This window comes from Phacochoerus africanus, chromosome 9 (assembly GCF_016906955.1).
Source record: "Phacochoerus africanus isolate WHEZ1 chromosome 9, ROS_Pafr_v1, whole genome shotgun sequence".
In the NCBI taxonomy this organism is placed as follows: domain Eukaryota; kingdom Metazoa; phylum Chordata; class Mammalia; order Artiodactyla; family Suidae; genus Phacochoerus; species Phacochoerus africanus.
This window is the reverse complement of record NC_062552.1, coordinates 23,816,875-23,837,180: the sequence shown is the minus strand read 5'-3', so window position 1 is coordinate 23,837,180 and position 20,306 is coordinate 23,816,875. Positions and strand designations below refer to the sequence as shown.

At 54.8% G+C, this 20,306-nt stretch overlaps 1 long non-coding RNA gene and 2 pseudogenes across 2 annotated transcripts; all 3 read right to left on the bottom strand.

The window, feature by feature from the left end:
• Nucleotides 1–248: 248 nt before the first annotated feature.
• On the bottom strand, nt 249–19,961 carry LOC125136880 (BOLA class I histocompatibility antigen, alpha chain BL3-6-like; annotated as a pseudogene). The gene is made up of 8 exons (XR_007137237.1): nt 19,878–19,961; nt 19,277–19,546; nt 18,795–19,079; nt 17,904–18,179; nt 17,676–17,786; nt 17,206–17,238; nt 789–839; nt 249–629 (listed from the first exon to the last, which is right to left on the bottom strand). The product of XR_007137237.1 is annotated as a BOLA class I histocompatibility antigen, alpha chain BL3-6-like (transcript).
• Nucleotides 1,439–3,762, bottom strand: LOC125136884 (HLA class I histocompatibility antigen, A alpha chain-like; annotated as a pseudogene).
• Nucleotides 16,418–17,199, bottom strand: LOC125136888 (uncharacterized). The gene is made up of 2 exons (XR_007137239.1): nt 17,025–17,199; nt 16,418–16,864 (listed from the first exon to the last, which is right to left on the bottom strand). It is a non-coding gene; the product is annotated as an uncharacterized LOC125136888 (long non-coding RNA).
• Nucleotides 19,962–20,306: the final 345 nt, after the last annotated feature.

The following is a 20,306-nucleotide window of genomic DNA, read 5'->3' as shown; positions in this document are numbered from 1 at the left end:
CCACGGTTCCCGGACATTCCAGGCAGGATGGGAGTCTCTGCTGCTGGTCTCTCCTCCTCCTCCTGTCCGACGGCAGGGGCTGTGGAGGCTGAGACCTAGAGGAAGAACCCCTCAGGTGGGAAAGGGCTGCAGCGTCACCTGTCACGGGGACCCTTCAGGAATCTCTGCTCCCCAGCCTGGCCTGGACCATCCACCCTGAGAATACTGACCCCAGGTCCCTCGTATCTCCCTCCACCCTCCCCGCCCCGGAGATCCCAAGATAGAGTTTTCCAAACATCCCCTATTCTCTTTGTTCCCAGTGAGTCACTAGGGCCAGCGGATGCCCCAAAAGTCAGGATTACACAGGGGCTTGGGGACCAGAGGAGGGGACAGTGGGGATCAACTTAGATCTTCCAGCCCCCACCTGCTGGAGCTGAAAAGTGGATCAGGGAAGAGAACACAGGTCAGGGTGAGGAGGGGACGTGGGGGGCAGGGCTGGGCTAGGGTCCCCAACTCTTCTCATGATGCTCATAGGAACACAGACACTTTCAGAGGCAGCTGCAGAAACAGGAGGCAGGGGATCTGAAGTCACAAGGTGGGACGTGAACAAATCTTGTGTCCCTCAGTCCCCACAAGGCAGCTGTCTCACACTGGGAAAGAAAATCATCAGGAAACAGGCAGGTCAGTCAAGGAAGGGCTGACATGCTCAACAGCCCCACATGCTCAAACCGCCCCCTCAAAGGTCCCCGTCTCCAAGGGCACCCCCTCTGCCCCAACCCCCTCCCCATCTAGGCCCTCCAGGGTCTCACCTCTAGGATCCTGGGTGAGGGACACATCAGAGCCCTGGGCACTGTCACTGCCTGGGGGAGAGCAAAAGCAGGACGAGGTCAGGACCCCCAAGAGAGAAGACAAGAGAAGGTGGGTGAGCTCCCCGCACGGCCTCCTGTCTGCACCACCAGGGCCTCAGGGATCACAGCCCTCCACACTGACCTGCAGCCTGAGTGTAGCTCCCTCCTTTTTCACCTGTGGGAAGAGACATCATGCGAGAGGCCGGGGAGTAGTGTGAGTCATGAGATGCCAGAGGAAACCCTAATTCTGGATCGAAAAGAAGGTTCCAGAACTTTGACAAAACATCCAGAAAAGGACCAGGAATAAGCAGGAAGGAAATGTTGGGGAGTTTGGATCAACTGCCCTCCTGGAGGCCTCTCCTCAGTAGGGTCCTTCCCCTCTGACCTTTAAATACTGAGAAACTAGACGCCAACTGGAATTATCCTGGGGAATAATTAGTCTTTGACTATCACAAGTGCTGCAAAGACGGGTACGTGTTGGCACTCAGCCCCAGACTCAGCACATGTGTGTGGAGGGGACGTCCCAGGAACAAGGAGGTCAACTTCCACCTGGGCTTGAAATCCCCCGTGAGACAAGGAGACTCAGATCCCCGCTCCCTTCCCTACCTGAGCACTTCTTCCTCCAGATCACAACTCCAGCCACCACGGCTCCAGCGACCAGGACGAGAACCAGGCCAACAATGATGCCCACGATGGGGACGGAGGGCTGAGGAGGGTCTGGGAACAAAGGGCGAGGTGAGTGCCCTCCTCAGGCTGGAGTCCTGACCTTGCTGAAGGTCTCCAGAAGGGCTTCTGCTTTGTCTGAGAAGAGGCTCCGCCCCCAGGTCCCTCCTTACCCCATCTCAGGGTGAGGGGCTCCTGCAGGCCCTCCTGCTGCACATGGCAGGTGTAGCTCTGCTCCTCTCCAGGAGGCACCACCAGGGCCGCCCACTTCTGGAAGTTCCCATCCCCTGAGGGCCTGGTCTCCTCGAGCTCCATGTCCTGGCTCTGGTCCTGGCCCTCCCGCTGCCAGGTCAGGGAGATCTCCTTAGGGTAGAAGCCCAGGGCCCAGCACCTCAAGGTGACCCCGAGGTCAGAGCTGGGGTGGCGGGTCACATGTGTCTTTGGAGGCTCTGAGGAAGAAGCATCAGAAAATTCACCCTGTGGGTCCCCTGCCTGGGCCCCTGAAGCAGCCTCATGTGACCAGTGGGGGAAGGGCCAGGTCAGTGGGTTTGAAAGGAAGCACAAAAGCCAGACCCCAGCCTGGACTTGGGTATCTGGGAATAGCTCCTAGTCCTTGGAAAATTGTAGAGTCTGGATGAATGCTGATTCTCGTTCTAGAGTCACTTTGAGAGCTGAAAGGTAGGAGGGAGAATACAGAGTCATGTTCCTGACGTTGGTGGAGGCTGAATGACTCAGGCAAGGTGGTGTCCAGGATGCAAAGCTCTCTGCGGGCTGAGACCAGGCCTGAGAAAGTCATGGTTCACACGATGGCGGCCAGGGTCAAAGGGCACCGCTGAGCAGTTCTTTCACGGATGGTCTCTCCCCTTCACCCCCCAGAGATTCAGGATTTTTAATTGTCCTGTAGAGAAGTGGGGCCCTGGGGAGTCCCTGTCTTGTGGAGAAGATGGGAACCTAGGCGGACTCCTCCCTCTCAGGACAGGCAGTGGGGGGCTTTCCCGCAGGGACCCCCTTTTCCTCCCCCTGTGGGAAGGCAGCTCCCTCCCGAGGGGAGATGGTGGAGGCCCCGCGGCCCCTGATACCTGCGCGCTGCAGCGTGTCCTTCCCCATCTCCAGGTATTTCTGGAGTCACTCCACACACAGGCCCTGCAGGTAGCTTCTCATGCGCTCCGCCACATTGGCTGCATCAAACTTGCGCTTGGAGATCTGAGCCGCCGTGTCCGCCGCGGTCCAGGAGCGCAGGTCCTCGTTCAGGGCGAGGTAATCGGCGCCGTCGTAGGTGTCCTGTCTGTACCCGCGGAGGAAGAGCCGGTCTGGTTCCAAGTCCAGCCGTACATCCACTGGATGGTGTGAGACCCTGACCCCGCCCCGAGTCAGCCACGCCCCCGCCGCGACCAGTCAGGGGTTCAACCTAAACTGAAAACGAAACCGGGGGACAGTCCCCGCCAGCTCCTTCCGAGTCGGGCGCCCGGGCAGGTCGGGGTGACCCCGGCCTGTCCCTGGGGATGGGGATGGGGTCGTGAGCTGGACCCGGGCCCGCGTCGCTCACCGGCCTCGCTCTGGTTGTAGTAGCCGAGAGCGGCGCGCAGGTTCCCTCGGTAAATCTGTGCCTCTTCCTTGACATTCCGCGTCTGCTGATCCCAATAGTCCTGCCCCTCCTGCTCCATTCAGGGCGCCCGCGGCTCCATCCGCGGATTCGGGGCGTCGCTGTCGAACCGCACGAACTGCGTGTCGTCCACGTAGCCGACGGCGATGAAACGGGGCTCCCCGCGGTGGGGCCGGGACACGGCGGTGAAGAAATAGCTCAGGGAGTGGGGCCCTGGGGGCGGGGAGGGGTGAGACACGACCCTCCTCTCGGCGCGGGGTCCCGGGTGCGAGGCGGTGGGGCCCGGACCGGGCGGGGGACACGAGGCTCGGGAGACGGAAAAGGGGTGGAGGTCGGAGAAGGTCTCCGGGTTTGGGGGGGGGAGCAGAGGCGCAGGAAGCAAGGGAGGGCCAGGACCGGACGGGGTGAGGTGGGGGGTCTGGGCCGGGACAGCTGAGTCGCACCTTCCCCGTGGGTCCTGCCGCCACCCCGACCCCGACCCCGACCCCCGGGGCTGTGCCCTCGCTCCTCCCCGCAGAGGCCTTGACCCCGGCCTCGCACTCACCCGTCCAGGTCCCGGTCAGGGCCAGGGCCCCGGACAGCAGCAGGACGAGGGCTCGGGGCCCCATGATCCTCAGCCTCTTTGTCTGGGGAGAAGCGGAGTCGAGGCGAGGGGTTGGAGAGTTTAGAACCGGGAACCGCGGTGGCGCTGATTGGCTTCGCTGGAAACCGGACACGCAGTAGGAGAGAGAAGTGGGGCCGCGTCACGAGTGTCCGGGCAGGACGGCCCCACACAGGTTGGGAGATGGAGAAGTGAAACTGGGGACACGGGGACTCCCCACCACGGAGCCTCTCCTCCCGGACGCCGCCCTGGAGCCTGAGACCCCGAGAGCCACGCCCTGCTGGGGCCCTGGGACTCTGCCCTGCTCCTGCTGCTTTTGCTCAGAAAGCTCTTGGTCACAGTGTCTCCGTGAGTCACCTGGCCCAGAGGCTGTGTACCCAGCGATTTCCAAACGTTTTAGTCTTCGTATTTATACATTTTATTAATTAGTGAGGACCTCAAGGATATGTTTATGTCGTTACTTCAATCGATATTTTCCATACTAGAAATAATAGTTAACATTTGAATTTATTTTTTAGAGGAATATGAATCATCCATGCATTTCATATGAAAAAATCATTATTGCCCATAAGAAACGCCGTAGTGCCCAAAGTGGAGCTTTTTACATTTTACTCTATGGCAAGTCTCTCTGCTGTCTGGCTCATGAGAAGAGCACTGGATGTTTATGTCTGCTTCTGCACTGAGTCCGTTTTGTGACTGACATCTATGAGGTGGTGGGTTCCATCCCTGGCCTTGCTCAGTGGGTTAAGGATCCAGTGTTGCCCTGAGCTGTGGTGTAGGCGCAGACGAGGCTCGGATCCTGTGTTGCTGTGGCTGTGTGTAGGCCGGCAGCTACAGCTCCAATTCGACCTCTAGTCTGGGAACCTCTATATGCCACAGGTGTGGGCCTAGGAAACAACAACAACAAAAAGAATTTTAGAGAACAATTGGGAAAGAAGACACGAAAGTGTCAAACAAATACATTTGTAAGAATCCATGTAAACAAAAATGAAAATGTGGAATCAGAAATGGAAATGAATTAAAACGTATCATCCTGACAAAGTTGAAAGTAAAGAGGAGAGCATTGACAGGAATTTAGGGAGAATATACGGGCATAAACTGTGATGGGATTGAAAACTGGTACAAAACGTTTAAAGGGGACTTTTGCAACATGTATCAATTATTTCAATATATTTATGTATTGACACATAAATTTCTTTTAGAAATTCATCCTAAGAAGATAGTTAAACCTGGTCTCAAAAATATATATTCAGGGAGTTCCCGTCATGGCTCAGTGGAAACGAATCTGACTAGCATCCATGAGACGGAGGTTTGATCACAGGGCTTGCTCCGTGGGTTAAGGATCCAGCATTGCCATGAGCTGTGGTGTAGGTCAAAGATGTGGCTCGGATCCTGAGTTGCTGTGACTGTGGTGTAGGCTGGCAGCTACAGCTCCGATTCGACCCCTAGCCTGGGAACCTCCATATGCCATGGGTGCAGCCCTAAAAAGACAAAAATATATATATTCAAGGATGTTTTTTTAATGGGGGTGTATAAAGAATGGAAATAATCAAAATGATTTAGTCACCATCGTGATGATGACTGTGACTAGAGGAACACATAATACGTCTCAGACAATCATGCCATGTCATTGACATCGTGGTCAAATATATTCCTCAGAGCAAACCCATGAGGCACGGAACACGTGATCCCTCGTGCAGACGGGGGAAGGGAGACTCCGGGTTTAAGGAGTGGATATTTCAAGGTCCCCTTGACTCCAGATCTGGAGACACTGCTGATGAAATGAAGAACAGCAGTCAGGACCCTGGTGATGTGAGACAGGCCCTGTGGTGAGACAAAGATGACAAGGATAAGGGTAACTCGGAGTGCCCTGGTGGCCCAGCCTTTTAAGGATCTGGCCTTTCATTGCAGCTGCTCAGGCCATTGCTGTGGCACGGGTTCAATCCCTGGCCTGGGAACTTTGCTCAGGAAGGGCCAAAAAAAAAATGTTAAGTGTAAGTCAAAACAGAGCCAAGTGCTATGGGAAAAAAATTCATGATATCATGAGAGTAGATAATGTTTCCTACCACTCTTATCGCTAATATCTGAAAGACAGAAAAGATACATAGCAAATTAAACAAAAAGAGAATTCTATACAATCATATACAAACATAGAACAAGAGAAAGCTATTGGAACTTAGAAATATTGTCATAGAAATGAATAATCCAATAGATGGATTGGAAGGTTACGGTCATACTCTCAGTCATGGGCAAGGCAAAGTCATCACAAGAAGGAGAGAAGACGGATAAAAATATCCGTCTCTCACTCAAGAGATTCCAACCATTTGGCAATACAAGTTTCAAAACTAATGGGAAGGAGGAAATGATGAAAAGTTCAATTTCAAGACAACTTGTCAGATTTACAGACAAAAATTTACATCCTGAATGGCCTGACCAAATTCTTACTGCAGGAGATGAAGACAACACCCCCAGCCAGACACATGGCAGTGAAATCTCAGAAAGAGAGTGGAAGCGACCTTGTGAACATCAAGAGGCAAAAACCACGGTCCTGGAAGCTAGAAGACATGGAAGCGATGGTTTCCGAATCCCAAGGCAGAAATATGTGTTTCCAACACAGAGCTCTGTAGGTGTCACCGTGGAAGTCCTAGGGTGGCCTAAGGATGGCAGAGTTACCGGGTTTTACTTGCGCTGATCCCTTTCTTCAGGAGACTGTTGGCAAAGTGGGGGGAAATGATGGAGAAACCCACCGACAGGGAGACGCGGGATGCAGGCCACGGTGGAGCCAGAACAAGGGAGGCAGAGGGCTGCCCAGGACGAGGCAAGGGAGACCCGGGCCGTCAGCCCTGCCCCAGGTGTGGGGGGACCCGTCCCGTGTGGCAGCACTGAGGGCCGTGGGAGGGGCTGTGCAGGGAGATGACGTTGCTGGGAGATCAGATGTGCTTGAAGATACTCAGCAAGATGATACTCGGGGAAAGCTTGGGACTGGTTTCACAGGAGTACAACAATGCTAAGATGCTGTTTATTTCTGGGAAAATTGAAAAATCCATTTAAAAAAGAATCCACAGTCCTCTAAACCCTCAGTTGAGACTTGCATTTCCATCCTCCTAAGAATTCAAACATTGCACATGGAGCTAATGAGAATCACTACATTGAAGAGTGATAAATTATAAATTATACTTATATTCGGATGAGAGTCGTGTGTGAAAGAAGAACCAGTGAAGCAAAGACGTGACATGGAACTAAGAAACCGAGAAAGAGCATTATAGGCTTGGTTTTAAAGGCTCAGAGAAGCAATTAGATAATCAGCTGAAAGAACCAAAAGAGCTCATCTCGGAGATTCAAGAGATGGGGGGATGGGGGGATAGGGGACTCCTGATAGTGAGTCTCATAAAGGTATTGTAGTTTTCAGACTCTGTGCCTTTGTCCATTAGCTGAACATAAAAGGCAACAGGGAGGTGAGAGAATGGACTCAGGAATTGTTCTGGAACAAGAGTCATAGAAACGGAGCAGGAGTGGGAAGGATACTGGACCTAGCCTGGTGGATGTTTATGGGAGGATTTTATTTTGATTTATTTAGTTCCGTTTGATTTTTCTTTTCTACTTAGGGCCCCATGTGGGGCATACGGAGGTTCCCAGGCTAGGGGTCGAATCGGAGCTGCAGCTGCCGGCTTGCGTCACAATCACAGCCATGCCAGATCCAAACCTCTTCTGCAACCTACACCACAGCTCAGAGCAACACGGGATCCTTAACCCACTTGGGAAGGCTAGGGATCAAACCTAGATCCTCCTGGATCCCAGTTGGTTCTTAACCCTCTGAGCCACCATGGAAACTCCCAGAAATCTCCTTAATAAGATTGGTCAATGGGAATGGGTATGAAAGACATATGCCATCTTATGTTCTTCGGAAATGCAAATCACAACAGTGATGCCCCATCACCCACCTGTTAGAAGAGCTAGAGTCCAAGAACTGGGGACAGTTGAGCAGGTGCTGAGCAGGATGTGGAGCAGCAGAACCCCTCATCCACAGCAGCACAGCCACTGGGTGACGGTCAGCAGGTTCTCGGGAAGCTGCACAGGGACTCAGCACCCAGCCTGCTGAGCACACGGGTCCTTCTCCAGCTCCTCTGAAGACGTATTTGCATAGAACCCTGCGCACAAACGGTGAGAGCAGAGCGGCCCTTAAGCGTGGGCTGCACTTAGGGACTTCCTTCTAAGGACTGGCATGTGGAAAGGGGGGAAGTAAGAATGAAAGTTCACACGGAGAGACCTGGGAACACACCTTAGCCAGGTGCCAGGTGAGCGTATGGGTCCTTCTCATGTGGAGGGTAAGTACCCTTGATGTGGGGAGATGGTCCCTTCATCTCCGTGTCCTCTTCCCCCAGACCCTCTGGCCCCGTCGACCAACTCACATTGAGAGACATTCTACAATATCCCGGGGCTCCTCCAAACATCAAGGTCATCAACAAAGGAGGGAGGTCTGAGAGGCTGTCCCAGCCAGAGGAGCCCGAAGGGGACACGATTGGGACTTAATGTAATGTGGTGTCTTGGGTGGGATCCTTGATCAGAAAAAGGAAAAACTGGAGTGCCTGTGGTGGCTCAGCAGGTTCCAAAGTCAACTAGTATCCATGGGGATGGGGTTTGATCCCTGGCCTCACTGTGTGGGTTAAGGATCAGGTATGCCTTGGATGTGGTGTGGGTAGAAGATGCAGCCCAGCTCTGTCGTTGCTGTGGCTGTGGTGTAGGCTGGGAGCTGCAGCTGCCATTCCACCTCTAACCTGGGAACCACCATATGCCACAGGTGTGGCCCTCAAAAGCAAAAAAATACAAAAATAAAAAGATAAAGAAGAAAAAGGAAATGAATGAAGTCCAAATAAAGAACGGAGTTCAGTAATGATGTACCAATATGGCCTCATTAGTTGTGAAAAATGCCTGATGGTCATATAAGTTGTCCACCATGGGGAACTGAATATGGCATAGAGAGAAGCCCTGTAACAACTTTGCAATGGTTTTGTAAATCTCACACTATTCTCATTTTAAAAAGTGTTATTTAAAAATGTCCCTGAGAAAGGAACAGGGTGTTGAGAAAAGGATTATCTGGTTTTAGTTTCCCAGGGTGTTTGCATAAAGGAGCTGGTGGGGACGTTTGGGGAGCAAAGAGGGAACCTTCGGAGACAGGCCTGGGCTCCAGAGCGCTCCTCTCCTCCAATCCCTGCCCCACCCCCTAGAGCTGCTCAGCAAGCACCTTCACTCCCCCACTGCTGCCCAGCCTCCAGGGCAGCCATCTCTGTGGGGCTCAGACCTCAGCCCATCCTCTCCTTTCCCCGCGCAGAGTAGGAGAGAGTGGAGCCGTGGCGCCCCCGTGTGGCCACAGGGCTGATGACAGGAGACCTGAGCTCCCCTTTGACCTCCTTACCAGGGACCTGCCCAGGGTTTCCTTGTGCTCTCAGCAGAGGGACAGGGCTGTGCCCCCAAGGGGAGCCCCAAGCAGTGTCAAGTTCAGAGCCTGAATTATTTCCCCAAACACACGCTGACACAGACGTTTTCCTCCCGGTTAAATGACCCAGGACTTTGGCCTCAGGGAAGGGCAGATCTCCAGCCCTAACAGCTGGTTCCCAGGTCCAGGGTGGAGCCCACAGACATACTGGGGGCCTGTAGCCTCCTGGAATGCAGCCTTAAACCCCAAGGTTCACTTGTTCCTGGTGCTGCTTCCAGGGTGGGAGGCTCTTCCTCCAGGGAATCCACTCTGGAGTCTCCATCCTAGGATGGGGTGGAAGTGGGGGAGAAGGAGCAGGAGGGCTCCCCCCCCAGGGTGATGGCTTATGGATATGGGGAGACTCCGGAGATGTGAGGAAAAGGAGGGAACAGTGACATTAGGGAAGGCGGAGTGGAGGGGAGGGGAAGGAAGCTGGAGGGGAGGGGGAGGGTTCGGCATAGGGGCCACCTGTGCAGGGAGGGATGGGGTCTGGGTGGGCACTGGGGCTCCTGGTCTGGGGGCTCTATTTTTCTGCTGGATGCATACAGGTGTTCTGCTATGACTGGTTGATAAACTGCTTCAGTTTGGGGTACTCTTCTGTATAACTCACACACACACACACACAGAAGAAAGGGCAAAACCATAAAGGAGAGAGAGGAGGGGAGGGGAGGAATTCCTCTTTTCTCCAACAAGAGTTCCCCCTCCTCCCCTTACCGCCCAACAAAAGCCGGGGTGCAGGGAGAATCAGGGAGGGAGAGCCAGGCTTGTGCAGCCCTGGAGGACACAGCCCCGGGCCTGCTTCCCAGGTCTCCAGGTCCCACTCTGTGCACCAGGACGTCACGGCCTCATCTGAGTCCATCCTCAGCTCACAGCCCTGGGCTGCTTGGACACGGTCTCGATTTTCTGAGACAGTGGGAACCACTGCACTGATGGTTTCATTCTCTTGCTTGTGTCTATTTGTGTCAACATCATTGGTGGAAAAGATTATTCTTTCCCTGCTCAATGACCTTGACTTCTTTTTCCTGAGCCTATCCAGTGAGTTCTGATTACACACACTTTCTTCTCTTCCCTTGAGCCGATCACCCTTATCTGACACCACTTTGTTCTGGGTCCTGGAGCTTCACTGCAAGACTTGAAATCAGGTAGTGGGCTTCCCCCAAGATGCTTCCTCTTTTCACACAATTATTTTGACTATTCAAATCTTTTGCCTTTGCACTTGGATTGGAGAATCAGCTCGATGATTAAAAAAACAAATCAAAACAAAACCTCTAGCATTTTTATTGGCCTTTAAGATTCAGGTTGAATTTCATTTAATCTATGGGTAGGCGGCCCCCTACCCTGCCAATGCCTAGGGTACAGCTGGGGAAAGTCCGTGCAGGGGAACTAGTTACGTATAGCTTTTGGAGGAACCTAGGACCAAACAAAACACTCAGGCTGGATGACAGAGGCAGTGGTGACTCAGGCAAGAGGCTGTACTTCCCCGGCTGTGGTCTGTGGGCAGATCTGTGTGTGATTGTGGCACAAACCTTGGCCCCTCTCTCCATGGACCTGTTCTTCCTGGGCCAGGACAGGTAACCCAAGGGAGGAGGGACAGCCTCCTCTAGAGTGATCACGGGCCTCTTTTTTTTTCCCCCTTTTTTTGGGCGTCACCTTTGGGATAATGAAGTTCCCAGGCCAGGGGTTGAAATCAGAGCCAGAGCCACTAGCAACGGCAGATGGGAGCCCCTTCTCCAAACTGCCCTGCAGCTCACGGCATCACCGGATCCCTTACCCACTGATCCAGGGCAGGAAGGTATCCGCATAATCATGGATGCTAGTTGGATTTGTTTCCCCTGGGACACAAAGGAAACTCCCTGTGCCTCTTTTAAAATATCATTTGGGAGTTCCCATTGTAGCTCAGTAGTAAGGAACCTGACTAACATTCATGAGAATGCAGGTTTGATCCCTGGCCTTGCTCAACAGGTTAAGCATCTGGCGTTGCCCTGAGCTGTGGTGTAGATTGCAGAGGTGACTTGTATACACTGTCGCTGTGGCTGTGATGCGGGCTGGCCGCTGTAGCTCTGATTTGACCCCTAGCCTGGGAACTTCCATATGCCACGAGTGTGGTCCCCAAAAGCAAGCAAACCAACACAAAAAATCATTTCCGGTAAAAGTTCATGAATGACTATGACTCCAGTGGCCAGTGTGTCTAATGGAGAGAAAGACCTGCCCCAGGAGGAGCTTGGAGGACAGACAGCTGCTTCCCATCAGTCAGACTTCCTCCCCGCCCCCCAGGACAGCTGGCCCAGGCTGGGATCTCAACTGAGGTCTGGGACTCATTTCCCAGTATTGAAAAAGCCGAGTCCTCTTCTGCTGCATGTCGATCTTCAGAAGATGTCTCATGAACAGCAGAGGAAACAAATGATCTCCTTGAGATATTGGTTCGGGTGTGAAAACCACATGAACACACAGGCAGGGAGGAAGTCATCAGAGGGCAGGGCAGAGACTGGGCCCCTCTGCTCCAGTGTTAGACAATACACTGTTTCAATAATATCATTAATCATAAAAATGACATCTCCCAGCAACAAACTGCAATACCGCTTCCTGATATTCAATGGCCACTTCTACCATCTGGGAATTTTCATCCCGAGTCCTTTTGGTTTTGGGGGTTTGAGAGCTCAGTCCCGTCCCCTGGTGACCCTACCGCCCAGATCCCCTGCTCCTGGCAGTGGAAGATCTTTCCCGCTCTTCCAGGTGACTCTGGAACCATCCCCAGGGCACAGGCTCTGCAGTAGGAGGGGCCACCATGCATCAGCAGGTCCCAGGGGAGCAGCCATCCGGACCCAGCACATAGGGGTTGGTCTCTCAGGATGAGCAGCCGGCCCCAGATGTGAGCCCCTTAGAGTCAGCTGTTCCCCACCCTCAGTCCCACCAGCTGTGAGTGAGAAGGGTCTTTGTCCAGGACCACTCTCACTGCTAGAGAGAAAGACTGAGGGTCAGGGTTCCACTAGATAAAGATAGGAGACCCAGGAGTTCCCTGGTGGCTCCATGGGTTAAGGATTTGACATTGCCCCTGATGCGGTGTGGGTTCAGTCATGGCTTGGAAACCTCTGCATACTGGGGATGCAGCCAAAAACAAGCAAAAAAGAAAGACAGAAAAGAAAAAAGAAACATGAAAAGGAAGAAGAAAAAGGAGATTCAGATTCTACCGTCACTAGACTCAGGGCAGATCCCTTCGTTTCCTCCTGCACGAGATGAGAGAGGTCGGTATTATTATTGGTGATATAATGGAAACAGCTTAAACATCCTTGTTCTTACATTTTCCAAAGCGCACACTGAAGGCTCCTGACAGCTCCAAGTAGCAAAGAGAGAAGATGTTACTTCTCCTTTAAGGGCACAAAGTCGAGTCTCAGGAAGGTGAGGTGGCCTGTGTCCTGTCACTTGGCACCTGAGACAGAAGAGCAGCTCCAAGGGGACCACTGGGGGTTGACCTACTTTTCCTGTTTCCTGCCTTCTCCACAGGGGAAGAGGGGACCTTGTAGATGTCTTTGGGCTTTAGTCTTGCCTGTCGCCTTTCAGTGGTGGCTGCTGCAGAAGCCATTGCTGAGTGACGAGGATGCCTCGGCCTGCGGTTCACAAAGATCTATTTATGCTTTGATCCAGCTCTGGGGTGATGGCCACGGCCCATCCAAGAAATAGAAACTCATCAGGACTTTCGAAAGTCTTAAGTCTGCTTGGGGGTTCCCGTCGTGGCGCAGTGGTTAATGACTCCAACTAGGAACCATGAGGTTGTGGGATCCCTGGCCTCGCTCAGTGCGTTCAGGATCTGGCATTGCTGTGAGCTGTGGTGTAGGCCGGTGGCTACAGCTCCAATTGGACCCCTAGCCTGGGGACCTCCATATGTAGTGGGTGTGGCCCTAGAAAAAGACCAAAAAAAAAAAAAAGAAAGAAAGAAAGAAAGAAAAAAAGTCTTAAGTCTGAGTTGTTATTTCCTCCAGTGGAGACTCTCAGGCTTTCCCCTGTCTGCTGCTTGAAGCACAGTTACTCCCCCAACACAGACCCTGGAGAGTCTTTTGGGATTTTATTTACAAATAAGCATTGATCTGGTACAGAAGCCACCAGGAAGCAAACAGGGCTGTTTGCACTGACCGTGAGTCTTCGGTAGGGCTCTTAGCTTTGTGCCCACGGGCCCCGCCTGGGCGGCCTTCTCCAGCACATGCGCTCCTGCTCTCGGGGTGGACTCTCCTGATGGTCACCCCATTGTTCCGGGAACACACTGTTCATTTCAGGACTTAGGGTATGCAGAACTCTTCAAGACTGGACACCTTTTTAAAAAGGTTTCTTATGGCTGCGCCCATGGCATATGGAAGTTCTGGGCTGACCACACCACAGCCACAGCCACACAGGATCCAAGCCTCATCAGGGCCCTAACCCGATACTCAGGGCAATGCCAGATCCTTAACCCACTGAGCAACACTAGAGATCAAACCCGCCTCCTCACGGACAATGTGTTGTACTCTTAACCCACTGAGCCACAGTGGGGACTCCAAGATTGGAATATACCCAATGTTGAATCTTGCTCCCCTCCCCCCCCCTCCCCTCCCCTCCTCTCCTCTCTTCTTCTTTCCTTCCTTTCTTCCAGGTTCGTACAGCCTGTATCTGGGGCGTATGGATATTCCCAGGCTAGGGAGCAAATGAGAGCTGCGGTCACTGGCCTACACCACAGCCACAGCCATGTCAGATCCGAGCCTCGTCTGTGACCCACACCACAGCTCATGGCAAGGCCAGATCTTTGACCTACTGAGCAAGGCCAGGGATCGAACCCGAAACCTCATGGTTCCCAGGGGGATTCATTTCCGCTGCACCACAATGGGAAATCCTATTTGATAGTGAATCTTGATTCTTCATTTCCCTCTCAATAACCTTTTGTGCAGTGGCCTGGAGTGGGAATATAGACATAAACCCTGGTACTTGGCTCTCATTTCTTAGTGGTACTGTCACCCATGCCTGAGGCTTTATGACCAAATAGCTTACACTCAGCACAGGCCAAGGAATAAAACACATCTGAGACAAAGTGCAGCCTGCAGCGGCCTGACTCTTCGGCTCCACTGGGGCCTGCATCGTGCGGGAGGAGAAGCAGCAGGAGGAGAGGGGTCCAGCCCTTCTCCTGGGCTCTCCAGGCTGTGTCCTTCCTCCAGGCGGGATGGGAAGCACACTGGATGGGAGTCAGGTGTCCCGGCCTTGCATCCACCTTCTGCCGCTGCCAACCTGCGTGGCCTTGATGGATGACCTTGCCCTCATCTCCGTACCTGATTGGATGATTTTTAAGGTCTTTACTGGCTCCAAACCCTAACCTTTTCCAGCGGTCATGACTTCCCTGTCTGAGTGCAGGTGCTGCCTCCTGCTCAGATGTGCTCCTTCCAGATTCCTCCTCATTTCCTCTGAAGGTGCTCCACCGGGAGCCTACTCACAGCCTCTAACTTGGGGTGTTCTCTTGACTCCCCTGCTCAAAACCCAGATTTGATCCAGAGGAAATGCTGCAAATCCATCCTGAGAACGTGTCGAGACTCCAGTCACTGACTCGTCCATTCCCTGCTCTCACCCCCAACCAGCAGCATCTCCACCAGCCTGGACGCTGCTCTGTTTCCTTCCTCGACGGTGTCGCTCGCCTTCCCCTCCTGAGTCTGTGCAGCAGCCAGACCGATGCTTCGAGAGAGCACTCACTCCAGCCTGATCTTCGGTCAAAGCATCTTACAAATGCCACATCTGAGACAAAATCAAAACCCTTCTCACATGGGGAGGCCACGTGATCTGGCCGGACAGTGGGTCTCAGCTCAGCGCCTCCCCCCTGCAGCCTTGCCGGCCTCCTGGCTCCTCCCTGAACACACACCCCCTCCTGTCCTCATGCCTTTCCCTGGAGGGTCCTCTGCCTGCAGAGAATGTCCCCACACAGCCTCACGGGCATTTCCCATCTGGACTCAAAGGTCACCCTCCCAGGAAGACCCACACTCACCCCCCCACCCTGTCCCCACACACTTCTACTCGGGGTCACCTTCCCCAAGGCCCCTCCCACCACCGATGTGACACGTCCCTCCCTGACGAGGCATATAGTGTCCACTCTGCCCCTCCCCCAGGACAGACTCCACACGGCTGAAAAGTTTGGTCTCTGGTGACGTCCCTGAGGTTTCCCAGATGCCAAAAGCGTGTGTCCTGTGTCTGGCGCACAACAAATACCCGTTCAACAGAGTTGAGTGACAGATCAGTGCACAGCCCCTCCCTCTTCTAGGGACAGTACCTTCACTCGTGTGACCTCGGGCCACGTGCTGTCTGGTGGCAGCTCCAGCACAACGTCCATTCCCGGTGACATCAGGGCCGCCTGCCCTTTCCTCACAAGGGCTGATGTCCCCTCCCCGCCATACCAGTCCATCTGCTCACCCCACGCAGCACCCTTTCTCTCCTCAGGAAGATGCTCCTGCGCCTCTGGTCCTAGATTCCCCCTGCTGTGAGTCTATCAGACTCTGCTGTTGAAATGCATGGGCTTGGATTGGAGCCTGCACTGGGCTGAGGAGAGCTCAGGGCAGAGGAGGGGGCGGGCTGCAGAGAAGATCCAGATCCAGCAAGAATGAGGTCAAGATGGGAAACCATTCGGTCCCTCCTTGTGGCTAAATCCAGAACCTACTTCCTTACAAAAGCCGGGGAAGAGACAGAAAGAAGCATGCAGGAAACATCTCTGGAAGGAGGGCGAGAGCTGGATGAGGCTGAAAATGGATCTCTTGATACCACTGAGAGCCTGTGAGCAGGGACCCCTTGGATGTGTGGGGACAATGGCAAGCAAATGTCTCCTGCCTCTGTCCATGATGGGGGACATCCAGAGTAGGATGAATCTGAACTTTACACATGAGAAAGAATAGTCATTATTGGAATAATAATAATAAAGAAATCTAAATAAGCCAAATATAAACACACACAAAAGGGACGAAGGATGGGACCAAGGCTGGAGCGTAGGCTACCTGCTGACAGGAGGCCCTTGCTAAATAAGCTCCCAAATACAGGACAAGGCCCAGGGGACTTCTCAGTCCCTGAGATTATAGGGCCTGGTGGAAGAAAGTTCTCCTGAAGGGACAAGGACAAAGGGACAGAGGAAAAGGTGACCCAGCCTTGGAGTGTCCAACACTGAAGCCCATGATGCCCTGAGCTCTCACTGGGCACAGGCCCCGTCCATGTTTCTCTGCTCACGTCCCACCTGGAACAGAGGCAGCACAGCACACATGTGGATTCTGGAAGGTTCTCAGTCCTTCCATTTACTTCCTCTCACAAGCTTAGGAAATCTCATTTATCATCCCCTCAACTCCTCCTGCCTCCGATTAGAAAAAGCAAATTCAATAGAGATTTTATTTCCAATCAGAAAATAAGAAGTCATTACTCAGGGCAGTGAAGTTAAGATAAGGATGGAGATGGTCCCGAGCCGGCCACCCCTCCTCCTCGCCCCCACCTGCAGGAGAAGGACGGTGGATCGGGAAAGAGAACACAGGTCAGGGTGAGGAGGGGACGTGGGGGGCAGGGCTGGGCCAGGGTCCCCACCTCCTCTCAGGATGCTCATAGGGACACAGACACATTCAGATGCAGCTGCAGAAACAGGAGGCAGGGGATCTGAAGTCACAAAGTGGGACGTGAACAAATCTTGTGTCCCTCAGTCCCCACAAGGCAGCTGTCTCACACTGGGAAAGAAAATCATTAGGAAACAGGGAGGTCAGTCAAGGAAGGGCTGACATGCTCAACAGCCCCACATGCTCAAACCTCCCCCTCAAAGATCCCCGTCACCCAGGGCACCCCCTCTGCCCCAACCCCTCTCCCCATCTAGGCCCTCCAGGGTCTCACCTCTAGGGTCCTTGATGAGGGACACACCAGAGCTCTTGGCACTGTCGCTGCCTGGGGGAGAGCAAAAGCAAGACGGGGTCGGGACCCCCAAGAGAGAAGACGATAGAAGGTGGGTGAGCTCCCCGCATGGCCTCCTGTCTGCACCACCAGGGCCTCAGGCATCACAACCCTCCACATTGACCTGCAGCCTGAGTGTAGCTCCCTCCTTTTTCACCTGTGGGAAGAACACATCATGTGAGAGACCAGGGAGATGATGGGTCATGAGATCTAGAGGAAACCCTAGAAATGGACCACAAAGACCTTTCCAGAACTTTGCCCAAAAATCCAGGACAGGATCAGGAATGTGAAGGAAGGAGATGTGGGGGAGACTGGACCAACTGCCTTCCTGGAGGCCTCTTCCCAGTGGGGTCCTTCCCCTCTGACCTTCAAGTGCTGAGAAACTAGACGCCAACTGGAATTATCCTGGGGAAAACTTTGTCTTTCATTTCCACATGTGCTTTACAGAAGGGTACTTGTTAGCACTCAGCCCCAGACTCAGTACATGTGTGTGGAGGAGACGTCCCAGGAACAAGGCAGGTCAGCTTCCACCTAGGGCTTGAAACCCCCAGTGAGACAAGAAAATCTCCTTATATTCCCGCCTCTGTTCCCTACCTGAGCACTTCTTCCACCAGATCACAACTCCAGCCACCACGGCTCCAGCGACCAGGACAAGAACCAGGCCAACAATGATGCCCACGATGGGGACGGGGGGCTGAGGAGGGTCTGGGACCAAAGGGCAAGGGGAGGGCCTCCTCAGGCTGGAGTCCTGACCTTGCTGAAGTCTCCAGAAGGGCTTCTGCTGTGTCTGAGAAGAGGCTCCGCCCCCAGGGCCCTCCTTACCCCATCTCAGGGTGAGGGGCTCCTGCAGGCCCTCGTGCTGCACATGGCAGGTGTAGCTCTGCTCCTCTCCAGGAGGCACCACCAGGGCTGCCCACTTCTGGAAGGTCCCATCCCCTGAGGGCCTGGTCTCCACGAGCTCCATGTCCTGGCTCTGGTCCTGGCCCTCCCGCTGCCAGGTCAGGGAGATCTCCTTAGGGTAGAAGCCCAGGGCCCAGCACCTCAAGGTGACCCCAAGGTCAGAGCTGGGGTGGCGGGTCACATGTGTCTTTGGAGGCTCTGAGGAAGAAGCATCAGAAAATTCACCCTGTGGGTCCCCTGCCTGGGCCCCTGAAGCAGCCTCATGTGACCAGTGGGGGAAGGGCCAGGTCAGTGGGTTTGAAAGGAAGCACAAAAGCCAGACCCCAGCCTGGACTTGGGTATCTGGGAATAGCTCCTAGTCCTTGGAAAGTTCTGGAATCAGGGTGAGAGTCGAGGTAGGAGGTTCCAGGACTGTAAGGGGGAGAATACAGAGTCATGTTCCTGACGTTGGTGTAGGCGGAATGACTCAGGCAAGGTGGTGTCAAGGATGCAGAATTGTTCTCAGGCTGCGAACAGGCCTGAGAAAGTCATGGTTCCCAAGATGGCGGCCAGGGTCAAAGGGCACCGCTGAGCAGTTCTTTCAGGGATGGTCCCTTCCCTCACCCCCAAAGAGGCAGGATTCCTTAACTGTCCTTTAGAGAAGTGGGGTCCCCGGGGAGTCCCTGTCTTGTGGAGAAGCTGGAAACCTAGGTGACTCCTCCCTCTCAGGACAGGCAGTGGGGGGCTTTCCCGCAGGGACCCCCTTTTCCTCTCCCTGTGGGAAGGCAGCTCCCTCCCGAGGGGAGATGGTGGAGGCCCCGCGGCCCCTGATACCTGCGCGCTGCAGCGTGTCCTTCCCCATCTCCAGGTACTTCTGGAGCCACTCCACACACCGGCCCTGCAGGTAGCTCCTCTCTCCCTCCGCCACATTGGCCGCCTCCCACTTGCGCTTGGTGATCTGAGCCGCCGTGTCCGCCGCGGTCCAGGAGCGCAGGTCCTCGTTCAGGGCGATGTAATTGGCGTAATTGGCGCCGTCGTAGGCATCCTGACTGTACCCGCGGAGGAGGAGCCCGTCTGGTCTCACGTCGCAGCCAAACAAGCTCTGGAAGGTGTGAGACCCTGACCCCGCCCCGAGTCAGCCACGCCCCCGCCGCGACCAACCAGGGGTTCAACCTAAAATGAAGCTGAAACCGCGGGAAAGTCCCCGCCGCCTCCAGCCTGGTCCGGGGGCCGGGCGGGTCCCGCAAGGTCGGCGTGACCCCGGCCGGCGCCTGGGGATGGGGGTCGTGAGCTGGACCCGGGCCCGCGTCGCTCACCGGCCTCGCTCTGGTTGTAGTAGCGGCGCAGGGTGTTCAGGTTCCCTCGGAAAGTCCGTGCGTTGTCCTTGCTGATCCGCGTTTCCTCATCCCAATACTCCGGTCCCTCCTGCTCTATCCACCACGCCTGCGGCTCCTTCCTGGGCTTCCGGGCGTCGCTGTGGAACCGCACGAACTGCGTGTCGTCCACGTAGCCGACGGCGATGAAGCGGGGCTCCCCGCGGCCAGGCCGGGACACCGAGGTGAAGAAATAGCTCAGGGAGTGGGGACCTGGCGGCGGGGAGGGTGAGACACGACCCTTCTTCCAGCGCGGGGCCCCGGGTGCGAGGGACCGGGCAGGGGGCTCGGGGCTCGGGAGGCGGGAAAGGGCTGGAGGTCGGAGGAGGTCCCCGGGTTTGGGGGGGGGGGGCAAATAGAGGCGCAGGAAGCAAGGGAGGGACGGGACCGGACGGGGCGAGGTTGGGGGGGGGGTTGTCTGGGCCTGGACAGCTGAGTCGCACCTTCCCCGTGGGTCCTGCCGCCACCCCGACCCCGACCCAGACCCCTGGGCGGTGCCCTCTCTCCTCCCTGCACAGGCCATATCCCCCGACCCCGCACTCACCTGCCCGAGTCCCGGTCAGGCCAGGGCCAGGGCCCCAGACAGCAGCAGGAAGAGGGCTCCAGGCCCCATGATCCTCAGCCTTGGCGTCTGGGGAGAAGCGGAGTCGAGCCGAGGGTGCGTGCAGAGTTTAGAACCGGGAACCGCGGTGGCGCCGATTGCGATTGGTTTCTCCGGAAACCAGACACGCAATAGAAGAAAGAGGTGGGGCCGCGCCACAAGGGTCCAGGCAGGAGGGCCCCACACAGGATGGGAGACGGCGAAGTGAAACTGGGGACACGGGGACTCCAACACGGAGCCTCCCCACCCTGATACCGCCCTGCTCCTGCTCCTTCTGCTCAGAAAGCTCTTTGTCACAGTGTCTCCGTGAGTCACCTGGCCCAACGAATGCGTACTCAGCGATTTCAAACTATTTTAGTAGGAATATTTATA